Here is a 13,560-nt window from a genome sequence, read left to right as displayed (position 1 = left end):
CAAAAATTAATAAGCAGGGAATCAGCCGTTTTAAAAGAGGAAATTCTGTCAAGATAGATGAGATGAGCACTTCTTGCATCGAATCTGTGCAGCCTAATTTCTTCCTCTGATTTGGATAAGGTTACCTCCTGCTCTCTGCGGAAAAAATAATTTACTTTGTGCACAAAAGAAGGATCTTACCAAAGAACAATCCTCTCCTCACAAATCCTACAAATAGGATGTCTACAAGATAGGGAGCCTACTTTCTCCTGTTGTTTAGCATAGGTAACTGTTACCAGGAAAGTTTTTAACATTAATAAGTAAATTTTTGCCTTATTCCAAAGGCTCAAATGATAATTTAGAGCCTTTAAAACCAATAACAGAATGGCAGTTCTCACACAGTAAAAATAGGAGACAAAAGAGGGTATATAATATTAAATGCGCTTAACAGATGCTGAACTGAATCCGTATCATCTGAAATGTTCACCTAAAAGCTTGGATGGATGCCAACTGTATCTTTAAAGCGGCAACCTTCTGACGCTTGTAGAAACCATCCTGTAGAAAAGCTATGGGCCATTTCCATTACTCAAGTTGCTTTGCTACACTCCATCATACTATCTACTAAAAGATCTCAATGTTTGGCTTTGGCCTTTTATGTAGATGGCCTCTTTGACACCGGAAAAGTAAATGCCCCAAACTCCATAAAACCCTTGGAAACTAATCCCTGGCTTCCAGTCTCCAACCTGCCAATCTCAGCCTTGCTAGGGTCTCCTAGTACAATAGTGAAAAAGCCAGAGGAGATTAAATCATGGGAAACAGACACTCCTGTCCAGACCTCAAAGATATCAGGAAGCAACAAGAGCAGGGCAACCAGCATCACTTCTCCTCTATTCTTCCTTACCCTGGACACAAACCTGGGAATCAGAGGAAAGGGGTGAATGGCATACAACAGCCCCTGAGGCCATTATCAGGACAGAGCACCAACCCTCCAAGCTCCCTTCTCTCTCTCTCCCTCAAGCTAAAGCTCTTTACTTGAGCACTGAAGGGGGAAGCAATCAGCCAATATTTGTTGACCCCACTGGATGAGGTTAACAAAACTCCTGAGATGCAAGAATGCTCCTGCTCAACTGTTTGCAATCAAGTTGCGCACAACCTGAAAGTGAACTGCCCAAACCGAGACTGGATTCTGTTCCTCGCAGGAAATAAAATGATCCAAGATCCTGGAAACGGCTGCAGAGATTGTCCCCCTGTCTGCTTATATATGACTTTGCTGCCATATTGTCCATCCTCACAGGAACATACCATCTATCTAAGAAAACTGAGAAAAGGCCAACACAGCCTGATGAATGGTTTTTAATGCCAGCCATTTGGAGGATCTGAAAGTCTGAATGACAGACCTAGTACACTGCACCTGATGAGAATCCAGTCAGGGCCCCCAACCTATTATTCTGGCATCTGTTGTTGTTGAGGAGGGAATAGAAGTACCCGCTTCAAAAGTTTCCAAGAGTCAAGCCACAAATTCAGTTCTTTCAGAGCAGAATTGGATATACGAAACATGAAAGTTAAGATCCTGTGACATCGGACTCCATAAGCTCACAATGTACCCAATAATTTTGTGCAGCTGATACCTGGCCCAGGGAAGCCAGAAAGATAGCTGTCACTAGATCCCTCTGTAACCATAAGGCAGTTCTCATAGACAGCTAGGGAAAAAGATTTAAAACATGACCCTGAATCTTGGCAACACTTTCCATTGCCAAGGTTTTGAGCTGCCTGTCTATGAAAAAAACATTACACCAATAAAGTGTCTGTTCTGAAAGGATCAACTCAGATTTTTCTCAATTTATTAGAAATCTGCACACCTTTAAAACAAAGAGTACCCTCCCCATTGGCTGCCTCAACTGCGCTCCAGCTAAAGATGAAGGAAGAAGATCCCTTCTTGATGCAATAGTGTCACTATAAGTGCAACCACCTTTGTGAAGACTCTTAGTGCCAAGTTCAGCCCAAAAGGTGGGACTCTAAACTGAAAATGCATATCCGTAGTTTCACCAAATTGAAGTGTAATGTATTTATCCAAGAAGTGAGTCTTTTTAAATCCAGCACTGGCGGATAGAACCTCAAATAATTTTGCACTAGGAACAAGATTGAATATATTTCCTGCCCAATCTGGTCCCGATAGACTGGCATGATTGCTCTTTTTCCCAACAGAGCAGGACTACACTTCCACAGAACTTGGCGCTTGGCTGGATTTTTTCAGAACAGGAGTAGGGATGTCTCTTGAATATGGTGGATATTTTAAGAAATCTATGCATTCACCTTTTCAGACAATACTAGACAATACTTAATACCAAGCTATCCCCGATATCCTTTTTCCAAACAAAGACTGAATCCTTCCCCCATCGCTTCCGAAGATACCGGCTGATAATTGTCAGAACTTCTGTCTGGACCACACTGCCTGACACTTGAATTATCCTTTTGCCTGATTTTCTATTTTGAAACTTCTTTCTTCCAGCTGAAGAAAATGTAATACCCTAAGAATCATAAGAATGTGGATTCCATGAAAAATAAATCGTCCCTGCAAAACTTTCTCCCAGGGCATCATCCATTGTTTTAATCAAAAGAGTAAGTAAGACAACAATCCTCTGCCTGGACGATCAACATCCTTCCATTCACCAAAAAACAAGTTTTCCATCTTGTTGTGTGTGGACCTGCAAAAGATATTGGTTTGCCATACTGAGCAAAACATTCCTCCTCATCTTCTGGGATAGCAAACATAGGGAATCCTAGATCTTTCATAGTATGTTCCAACCCCTTAGGTATATCCTCTCTGCAAAGATACTTGCCTGATGATGAGGTACTGGGCAATTCAGAGTGAGATGCGCCATCCTGAAAAGCAGTAACCTTGGGGATCAAACCCTTGGATTTCTTGGCCTTGCATTTCTCCTTTACACGGAAACCCTTAAAGAAAGCTAACTCAATCATTCTTTGCACCTCTGCCACCACCATTAATGCAGAGACACTTGGATATACCTCTGGAAACATGCCTGAGGTGATATTTTAATTATGCAAGCATAAGTGGCATAATGTTTGTGATTTTGAAATTACTTTTATGCTGAATTAATGACATTATGCCACACCGCATAATTTCTGGGAGAATTTTAATGCAAGATGTTCTGTTCAGATAATGTTTGAACATGAGTGCCATTTCAAGTAGATTTTTTACATGAGTGGACCACTTGGGTAATCTTTTAGCACGAAACTACAACAGAAACATGAGCAGTAGGGATTTTAACACAAGTGGCAATTCCTTTAACGTGGGAGGCCAACAAATATTTCAGGGAGATTTATTGTACCCAAGCAGACCATTCAGGTATTTGTTTGAGTGCAAAACTACAAATTGGAATGTAAGTGAGTTGAACTTTTAGCCGAACAGAGTGTTCAGGTAATTTTATGAGTGCAAGATGCATTTCGCATAATTTCACTGAATTATTCTGTAATTTTGGGGAATTATGCTACAGTATATTATGTTAGTTCCACATACCCTTTCCAGAGACCCATAAATCCTACTTCTTCTGGCTGGTATTGGCGGCTCCTCAGATTGGGAGCCTGATGAGATAGGCCTCCTTCTGACATGTATCTTGCCCTCTGTTATGCCAATTACTGACCAGAATCGCCAGCAAAGAGGGCCACAAATGGCAGCAACTTACAAACACCAATGAAGGAACTCAAGCCTTTTCTTGCCCAATCAAAGCCCCACATTCCTGCACCATTGAGAACCTGTAGAGACAAATAAAAAAAACCAGGATACATGGGGGTAGGGGTCTTACGCTCATGCTGGTGGGTGGCGATTGCTCGCTGTAGAGGTGGGTTTCTTTCATAACATAAGGAAATTAAGCAACTGACAAAGGGTAAACCAGGGAACAACTTTCTACCTTTAGTGGGGGGAAATAGATTCTGCAGGAAAATTATTTGTTGACATTTTGTCCAGCAGGTAAAGCCTTATGAAGTTGGCAAACTGCACAAGTGAACAGGAAATTTTGCACACCCCTCACTTGGGCACTTTTGTAGAAGTTAAAATCAATACGCCAGCTACACTAACAATACCTGGCCTCTCAATTTATAGGATGTGTGAAAATCACGTAATTTGCTTTTGTGTAATTATGCAAAAAATTAGGAATATTGCACGAAAGTACTCATAAGTACATGAAATGCAAATCTGTCGCCTACAACAATATTGCAGCATAAAATACATTGTTGCATCAATTTTTGGCACGTGGACACATTCCATCATTAAAAAAATAATTGAGCAAAGACACAAGTGCTGTGAACAGCAGCTACTCGCATTCTAGTAGCTCCCATTTTTCCCACACTATAAATTTGCTACGAACTGCGGCGTAATTGCACGATGTGGCACAATCACGTATGCTAATAAATTTCACATAGCAAGCGTGACACAACATTATGTGAATTACTCCAGTGTAATTTAAATTTTGCCCGCCCCAACTCTTAGCCTTAAACTGATCACCTCACAGATATGAAGACTGTTCTTCTCAAAACACAAACCTAACTAAGGTGCATCACTGACAGTGTGTTATCTTGAGATCTTTTCTTTCCTAAGTCAAGAAGGGATTAGGTGTTATGACAAGAACAACTTCCACCAGGGCAGGGAGCTCAGTAATAGCTAGACGAGGATCTGGAAGATTATGAACAGGTGGTGGCGCAATTCATCCCAATGTTGAGTTGAAGCGCAAGCTTGACAGTCCGTCATCATCACTTTTCATCTCTGGGTGCTTTTGCTGGTATGCTTTGACAATCTCTGGTTTGTCTTTCTGCTTCTGCATGTTTGTTATCTTAGGACAGGGATAACAAGTGAACAATATGAGACTAAAAAAGAAATTATTTCAGGAGCTTGCTTTGGGCGAGGAACTACTGCATCTAAAGCAGACCCTCCCGCACCATTATTTCATTCCAGATGTATCTGGTTGATCAAGGGGTACAAAATAATGGTACCCTACGTAACTTACACAATGAGTCAGTTTCCACAGCAAATAACTTACAAATTCTATTTCAGGAAAAGTATAGCTGTTCAAAAAAAGATTACACACAATATGACAGTTTTTAACCAAAAATACAAACTATGAGAAGATAAGAGAGACAGGCGTAATTTGTACTGCACAAATGTGGTCATTAATAGCAGTAGCAGGTGTTCAGAAATCGCCGAAGGCTGCACCTAGGGCCGCCAATGCTCTAGTAAAAAACTTTTACTTTCAAAGATTTTCTTTAGATCAATCGTTATCAGTTGTGCTAAGCCAACTGGTCCAAAAGAATTTAATTCACACTAAATTCTCAAATGCAATAAACCTTTGAATTTAAATTAAGCCTGGAAACATGAGATCCTAGTGGCGCGGAGGGATGTGTTAACTCAGGCTGTACTGACTAAGGGCTCAATATATAGTTTGGTGGACGGGTTACTCCATCACAAACGTGACATATCCCTCTGTCTTACAAGTCTATTATATCTAATGGCACTTGTAACATGGCGGCTGGGACATCCGTAACGTTTGTGACGGCTTCAACTGTCCACCGAACATTAAATTAGGCCCAGGCAGAATTTCAATTATGCCAGAGTGATTGGAGTAATTTTGACGTGGAATTCCTGATAATTATGTGGTTACTCCTCCTTGCATAATTAAGATTAATTAGGGGTAAATAATCCTACCGGAATACCACATTTACAAAGCATCTTTTGTGGTGTTCTGCATTTAGCACTGTTTTTTAGTTCAAAATGCATCCTCTCGTATGTTTTGTATCTGAGGGTGCAAAGAAACTAGCGCTGAATGCCAGCAGTAAGTTGAAGAAAAATCTGAAAGCCCAAGAGCACCTTTAGCAAGTCTGAGCAGCAGTCGCAGCTCATGAGCTATAAAGAGGGCGAGGCGGTGCAGGGGGGGCGGGGTGAATTAATAAAATAAATTGAAAAATACACTTACCTTTCCACGTCGTGCATCCATTACACTGCTCTTCTCCTGCAGACTCCTGGCACAGGCTCCCAGCCTGCCCTGAGCCAATCCTGATGCCACTCAGTGCCAGGGCACTCCCAGGCAGACTGGGAGCCTGTGCAGCCTCTCTCCAGGCCGGCAACACAGTATCCCTGGGGATTACGACTCCCGTGTCCACCAGCTTTTGCATGGTGGTTCCACCGCAATGCAAAGGCTTGCGGAGACATGTGTCGAGGCCTCATGGGAGGCCCTGCACTGCCCATACAATTGGCTTGGGCAGTGCAGGGGCCCCCATGGGCAGCCTCGTCACACTTTTCACTGTATTACAGGCACTGAAAAGCGCAATGGTGCTGTCGCACCCGACACACCGCAACATTGCCACCAGCTCAATTATGAGCCAGCGTCAATGTTGTGGGTAGCTTCCTGCTGGGCCAGCGGAAAACTCATAATAGGGCCTGCGGGGAGAAGACTAAACTGGCAGTCTTCCGACCGAATGAGTTTGGCCGGCAGGCGCCACCCTTAGTCATCGCTTTTTGTAAGGGGTAGGTGGAACTCTCAGAGTTAGATCAATACTGTGAGATTCCACAGAGTTCCACAAATGGGCTGAAATCATCACATTGCGCTGTTGTGCTAATTTTTTGCACCGGAAGCTCATTCCACACTGAAAAATCAGCGCAAATAGCACCACGTGCCACACCCAAGGGCGCTGCTTCCCGAGTTGATTTTGCTGCAACTCCAGTAGATTTTCTACTAAAGCAGCAACTTTCTCACCACTAACCGTCTCGACCACCTACGAGACAGTTCCTGATGCGATACACTGGATTACTCAATATCTACATCTCCTTCCCCGATAATCAATCAAGAACAATTGGGAATTAAGATCCCTCCTTTTAACAGAAAGTTCTCACTGCTATTCAGATTATGCATGCTGTCCAATTTCCACATTTTTCAACTGGAATCATTACATATCAGAATGTAACATGGCATATCTAATCACTCTAAAAATCAGAGACAACACCAATATGCAGCATGTATATGTGTTTATGTTCTGTATTTGAGAGTAAACTATGGTGCACTACTCAGACATCATCCCCGAAATCGTGCTCAAGCATATGTTGATGCCAGAGTGCACTTTGACTATCTGGTCTTTGATTTGCCTTAAGGATGTGCTGCTGTATTGGAATTGGACAGTAAACATACAGTAAACAAACTATTTGAGATAAAGGTCAGAGGTACTTTTCTGTCCTTTGTTGGGTAAATCTTTAGCTTCTCTTGGTACTGTAATGCCTTAGAGTTGGTGCCAAAATATAGGAGTTGGTCATGAGCGACAGGCCAGATGGAGTAAGCATGTTCTTGGATAAAGCAATCAGACCGGTAACTGATTACTTACTCAGGCCTACACCACAAGTAGCCAGGAAACGCACTAAGCAAAGGATTTACATTCCCAGGTGAACTTTAAATGTATTTAGACAATCTCACAGGAGAGAGTGAGTGCATTCCAGAACGTGGAACCTTGTACAAAGGGAGACCTACCATCAAATCCTTTTACTTTGATGGTTGACAAGTAGGCTCACAGTAGCAACTTTAGTGAGCACTCTTCCAAAGTATATGTGGAATGTTTCCTGATGTGAATTACACAACCACAACAAGACAATCTATTCCAGTCTTTTTTTCTACTGTACTGCATACATAAAATACAAAAACGCATCTAAATAATTAATCCTTTATAAACCAGCATCTGATAAGATGCATCAATCTCCTTCATCAAAGTCCTTCAGTGAATCTCATTTTCTTTAGGCAGGCACTAATATTTAGCAATCATTCATTTAGGAAAACACTTAGCACTGTCCCAATATTGACACTTATGGCCTCTGTGTTCAGCACCCAGGAAGTTAAACTATTTTAACATGGATTTCCACTCAAGGAAATCCTTAACAAGTAGCCTTACTTGTAGGAGCTTCAACGGACTTCATTGTCAAAACAAAATATTCATGCTTGTAGTTTGTGTGCGAGTCATATAGCAACAGCCTAGCTTCAAAATAATGAACTTGTACAAAAACAGGGCAAGGCAGGAAAAAATGGGGTAAAACAAGAGAGATAAAGGGCTGCATAGGTTGTACAAAAATACGAGGAAGGAGAGAATTCTCATCAGGGAGCAGTGAATGACCAGCCAGTCATATCAGCAGGTGTTTCTTGAACAGACTGGTCTTCAACTTCTTTTGGAAGACAAGTGTGTATGGACCTGTTGAATATGGATAAGGGTGGAGTTCAAGGACGGTGATGCATTGAAGCAGATGCCCGTAAGTCGTGTCTTCTCCTTCTTGCACTTTTTCGTCTCTTGACTGATCATGACATAACTTCTGCTGGTGGAAGATCTGCCAGATACAAGATAGAGTCGATTTGAATGTGATGCAAGTGGTCAGAGTGAGCGAGTGGAGTTTTCTGAGAGTGCTTCCCTTGCACTTTCAGAAGATCTTGATCAGTCAGGACTTAGTAAGAAGTATGCTCTTCAGGGGAGTCAGGCGTACCTCACGGATGCTAATGAGAAAGGTGTTGGAATAGGAGCGGTGCCTGAAACGCCATTCCCAACTCTGCTGCACAGACACAGTTGGTGCTTTTCGTTTTTCATGTAGTGTGAGTCTTCGAGAGAGCCTGAGGAATTATCACTGTTGGTTATTCATAGAGTGAGCATGTCCATGTTCACTGGTGAGAGAGAAATATGCATTTGTAGTTGCTTGGTGCGATTGACAATGAATCTTAAGTTAGACTTCAGACAGTCAATGTTGTGCCAAGAAGAGAAAGGAATCACTAGCAGGGCTCCAAGAGCCTCCATTTACAGCCTGAAGGTCACAGGTAGGAGGACTTAGTCTTGGCACGTCTCAAGATACGGGGATGGGCTAGGATGTTCAGGTATTCATTTGTATGAACTGAGCTCAGTTCTTCAATCAGGACAGAAAACATTGCATGATGTTTCTGATTAATATTATTCAAGATGTGAATGTATTGAGCAGAGCTTGTTGGTAAACTGTGTTGAAAACTGATAAGAGGTAAGCAAAATGAGGAGGTTGGTCATTATTTCCGGTGGCAATAAATGCGCTGTCAATCAGTTGAAAGGTAATAGTCTCTGTATTTAACTGACCTGAACTTGGACTGCTAGTTCTGAAGGATATTGTTGCTCCTGAGTTTGTTTCCTAACTGGTTGGCAATGACTTTTTCTGTTATAATTTCCAGGAACCACAAAAGATGGTCAGATGGTAATTAGCAAGGTTTTAGAGTTTCAAGTTTGGTGTCTTCAGCGATGCTTTGGTCTGTCAAATTTTTAATGACTGGCAGGTTAAGAATGCATTCATGATTTTAAGTCGTGCCTTGTCTAATGTCATACCTATCCTGAGATATAAGGTGCAGGAAACTGCATCATCGATAATGCATGTTTTAAAAATATTGTAGCTCTTTGGGTAAGAAAATGTCCCATGCATGACTCAGGATCACATGCATTCGTAACAGAAATCCCAATAGATCTCTCTGGATATGTTTTGTGATTTTTGGACTCAGAACACATGACAATTGTGTGTGTACGTTAACAGCCTGCATGGAAATAGATTAAGAGCAAGAGATGGGCTCTATGGTCTGGATGGGGGCACCACATGCACCCCTCCTTTAACAAGCATGACTACGGCTAGCTTACCGGGCTATGGGGGACAGACTGCGGTGGCAAAGACTGCTTATACCTGCAGGACATGCCTTTTTACCTGTTGCCTGCACAGGGTGCTTTGCCTACAGACTCTATTTTAAAATTGTCCTCCGGTCCCTTACAAATAAGGGCCTTTGCTCCATTAATGTGGGGCACAGACGTCAAATGTTTCTTCACACTGTGCATGTGTGCCTTGATGAAAATGAAGCCTTTGGGCTGTGCTTGGCTACTGCAGCCTAGGAATCTGTTTTGCAACTTATGTGTGTGAATGAAACCTTAGATAGAGGTTGGAGTGAGCCTCGCAGACAGCAGTGTGAATGCAGGTCTCTTCCAAAGCATTACTGAGGTCATTATTTATGACCACATTGCAGGGTATGGAGGCTAGGAAGCAGAGGGCATGTTTGGCATCTACATTTCCTTTGCAGTATATAGTTGTGTGTTTTTCTTTTCAAGTAAAAGCTCTGGCAAAATAATTATTTATTTAATGATGTTATTTGCTTGGCTAAGTTCTGAATCTCTACCACACACCACCTACCTGAGGAAACTTGGGCCACTTTGCTTCAACACCCTGATGGCCAAGTGGTAAGGGGTTGTACTTAATACTCAGTTCTGGGTCCATCAGTAGTTTACGCCCCAGAAATATAAGGCTTGTATTGTTACAGTTTGGGCCCCGTAAACCCTGAGTGTCCAGTGACTACTGAAAAGGTTACAAGTCCCCAGACTAAATACAATAAAAGTTAGTGATTTTTCTGAAATATTTTCTGTGTCCGTAAGTAATTGACTTAATATCTTTGCTTTCTTGTATGTTGTCATACACATCATACCGGACTCCAGAACGGGAGGAGTTCCAAGACTTTTCACAAGTTGTATCAGTGCTATCTCTAAACTAGGCTTGAAGGGGCAGCACGTGGAGCAGGGGGGTGGGGCAGAGGGAATATTAAAACAAATAAAAAGGCTTACCTGCCGCTACCAGCCCTCCATGTTTCTCCGCTCACGCTGCCTTGGTTCTTCTATTCTTGCTCCCCTCCTCGTCCAATCCAGACGCTGTTACCCAGCATGAGAGGAGCACTTGGATTGGCCTGAGTGGGCTGAACTGCCGCTCAGTTAGGGAGTGGAAGTATGCGCTGGTTCTCCACCCAGCTGTGAAACACAGCTCGGGTGGAGAGTTCTAAGTGCGCATGTCAGTTTAGCCAGCCTAAGAGGGGGGCCAAACCGGCATGCGCCCTTAGAGTACACCTACCACTCATCCTCCCCCTGCTGACGCAGAGGATGCTAGCCCCTCCCCACTGTAGACTCGCCAGACTGGGAATGGCTAAGCTGAAAAATAAAATGATAATTAAATACTTTTATTATCATTTTATTTTTCTGCTGCCTTTCAGCAGTGGGGTGACGCTCCTCCGCCATAGTGGAGGGGCCGTCCCTGGTTAACCCTTGTAAAGTTCCCCTGGGTGAAAGCTTCAGTAATGTAGAAAGTTATTGCCACCTGCTTTCCTCATATTGTTTCCCCATGTCACTATTGTATATCCATTGTGCAATATTATGTTTAGCATTCCGGAACTGAGATGTGGATCTCCTATGCCCACTTCGTTTTAACCCATTAACTGTTTTTCAAGATTTATTTTTCCTTTTATTTTTTTATGCTTTCTGTATTTTGTTACACTGTGTAGTATTTCCACATAGGCTCTAGCAATGCGAACAATTGTGTGTTACAGAGGCTGAAGGAGCTCCAAACCCACTAAATCATTTATAATTATAGGTTACAGTTGCTTAGTCGTTTCCTCTGTTAGTGGGAATGTATGATACTATGAACCATTTTAACTAAATTATGTCTTGGATTTGTGTTGCAAATTGATCAATTCTTTAAATTTCCTTTATCTAGTTTGTGAGTCACAGCTTAACTAGATCTTCAAAACAATTAAAAGGGATTTTGTAACTGCAATTATCTTCTGCCTAAGCTACAAAACATTTAGTGTGCATGATTATTTGTATACAAATAATGCATGATTATTGACAAACCAAAACATCTCATGGTTTGGGTCCTATGGACCAAGGGCCATATGTACGAACACATTTTCTCATTGACACAGAATGGGAAAAACCCTTTGCTACATCTGGCCCCAAGTGTTTTCAAAGGTGCAACACAATAGGTTTGTGAAGCTGCAAAGCCTGAATGCTTGTATATTTGCATACTTTATATGTAAACTACTGACAGCTATGCATATTTACACCTCATATAAAAAATAAGCAGGAGTATCAGTGGTCCCTTGCAGCCTGAAGAAACGGTTCCTGTTGTTGTAAGGTGTAGCTCAGGGCAATACCTAGCACAGACAGGGCCAGACAGGCTTTTTATTCCACTGGGCATGTCCCTGTGGGCTGCAGCCCTTGGGGCCGGTTTGAAAGCCCACTGCTGCTGTTGGTGCCTCTGTTGCTTTCCTCTGAGCCAAAAGATTAATTTCAGCAGACAGAGGAAAGCTTAAAGAGGAGCAGAGAGAAGGTGAGAATGAATGGATGGAAAGAGAGATAGTAAATATGGGGAGGGGGTGGGGCTGAATTGAGCCTGTTGGCAGGGATGCTTTCGGTCCCCAGCCTGGCTCTGCACACAGATATTCCCTGCTGGCCCGACCCATCTGCCTGAACAGATTCCTCTCAGTGGCCACACCTTCAATGGTCCTGTTGCTTTGCATTGCCTAGCTCCTCGCTCTGTAGAAGGTCGCTGCCTTCAATATCACCATTTCATTCTTCTACAAGCCCGCCAACGGAGTACTCCAGTCACTGGATTCTGTTCTAACTAACATCACATGGCATAGTTGCAGAAGATCAGAAAACTCCACAGCTCCTCATAAACCAGAATTTTCCCCGACTGTGCACGCATAATAAAAACAGAAACAGCCCTAAACATAAAGTGGACTTGAATAAACTACATTTGACAATTTAAATCTGAAATAAAGGCACAAATGTTGATTGTAGGACGGTATTTAGTATTACCGACTAGGAAACTACATCTCCAAATAGTATTTGGTGCCTGCCTGAAGACCGGTTAGTGAAATGTCAGTCTCTCTGCACTTTAGAAAGATATTCTAGTCCTTTAAATAAGCAACAGTGATCTTTAATATCTGCAAAGCATAGCTGCGCCAACCGATACTGCACTTATCACTAAAGTATATTTGCTTAGTTAGAAACTGAATTAAAGAATAAATGGGTGCACTGGTACGATGGACCAGCCACCACAGATCCCCTGTCGGGCAATTGCCCTACTCAAAACCACCAGGCAAAGTATTTTACTCAGCACTTTAAACAAGACCCAAAGACAGTACAACTCCACCAATAGTATAGATCAAGAGCCCGTAATTCGACAGAACACAACAGACGCGAGTCCTATATGTAGTTGTTATTTGCTACTTTATTATTCATCGTCTCACAAAAAAATATTTTTTGATTGTAGCCATTGCCAACGTGTTTGGTTGCACAAGACCCCAAATGGAGACAGCTTATTTCAGGGGCCACACTTGACCAATAACTTACTCCACTGGAGGAAAAAACCTAACAGTTGATATCGCAAAATGGGATTGGAAGGAGCCCTGGAGTGATCCTTGGGGATGAAAGACATCGGCAATAGCTACAAGCAAAAAGGTATTTTTGATGGGAAGAAGCGAATAACAACTACATATTGGCCTCCTCTATTGTGTGTTCTGTTGGAACATGGACAATTCATCTTTATTATTTGTGGAGTTGTACTGTCTTTGTGAGTTGTTTGGAGTGTTGAATAAAATATTTTGCATTGTGAACTTTAAGATAACCTGCCTATACATATAAATACTGGAATAGCTCCGCCTTGAATTAACAGAAAGGAATCCTCTAAATATACCTATCCTACAGTCCCTGCCACCAGCACATGCA

The sequence above is a fragment of the Pleurodeles waltl genome, chromosome 9 (assembly GCF_031143425.1).
Source record: "Pleurodeles waltl isolate 20211129_DDA chromosome 9, aPleWal1.hap1.20221129, whole genome shotgun sequence".
Lineage (NCBI taxonomy): Eukaryota > Metazoa > Chordata > Amphibia > Caudata > Salamandridae > Pleurodeles > Pleurodeles waltl.
This window is presented reverse-complemented; position numbering follows the sequence as displayed.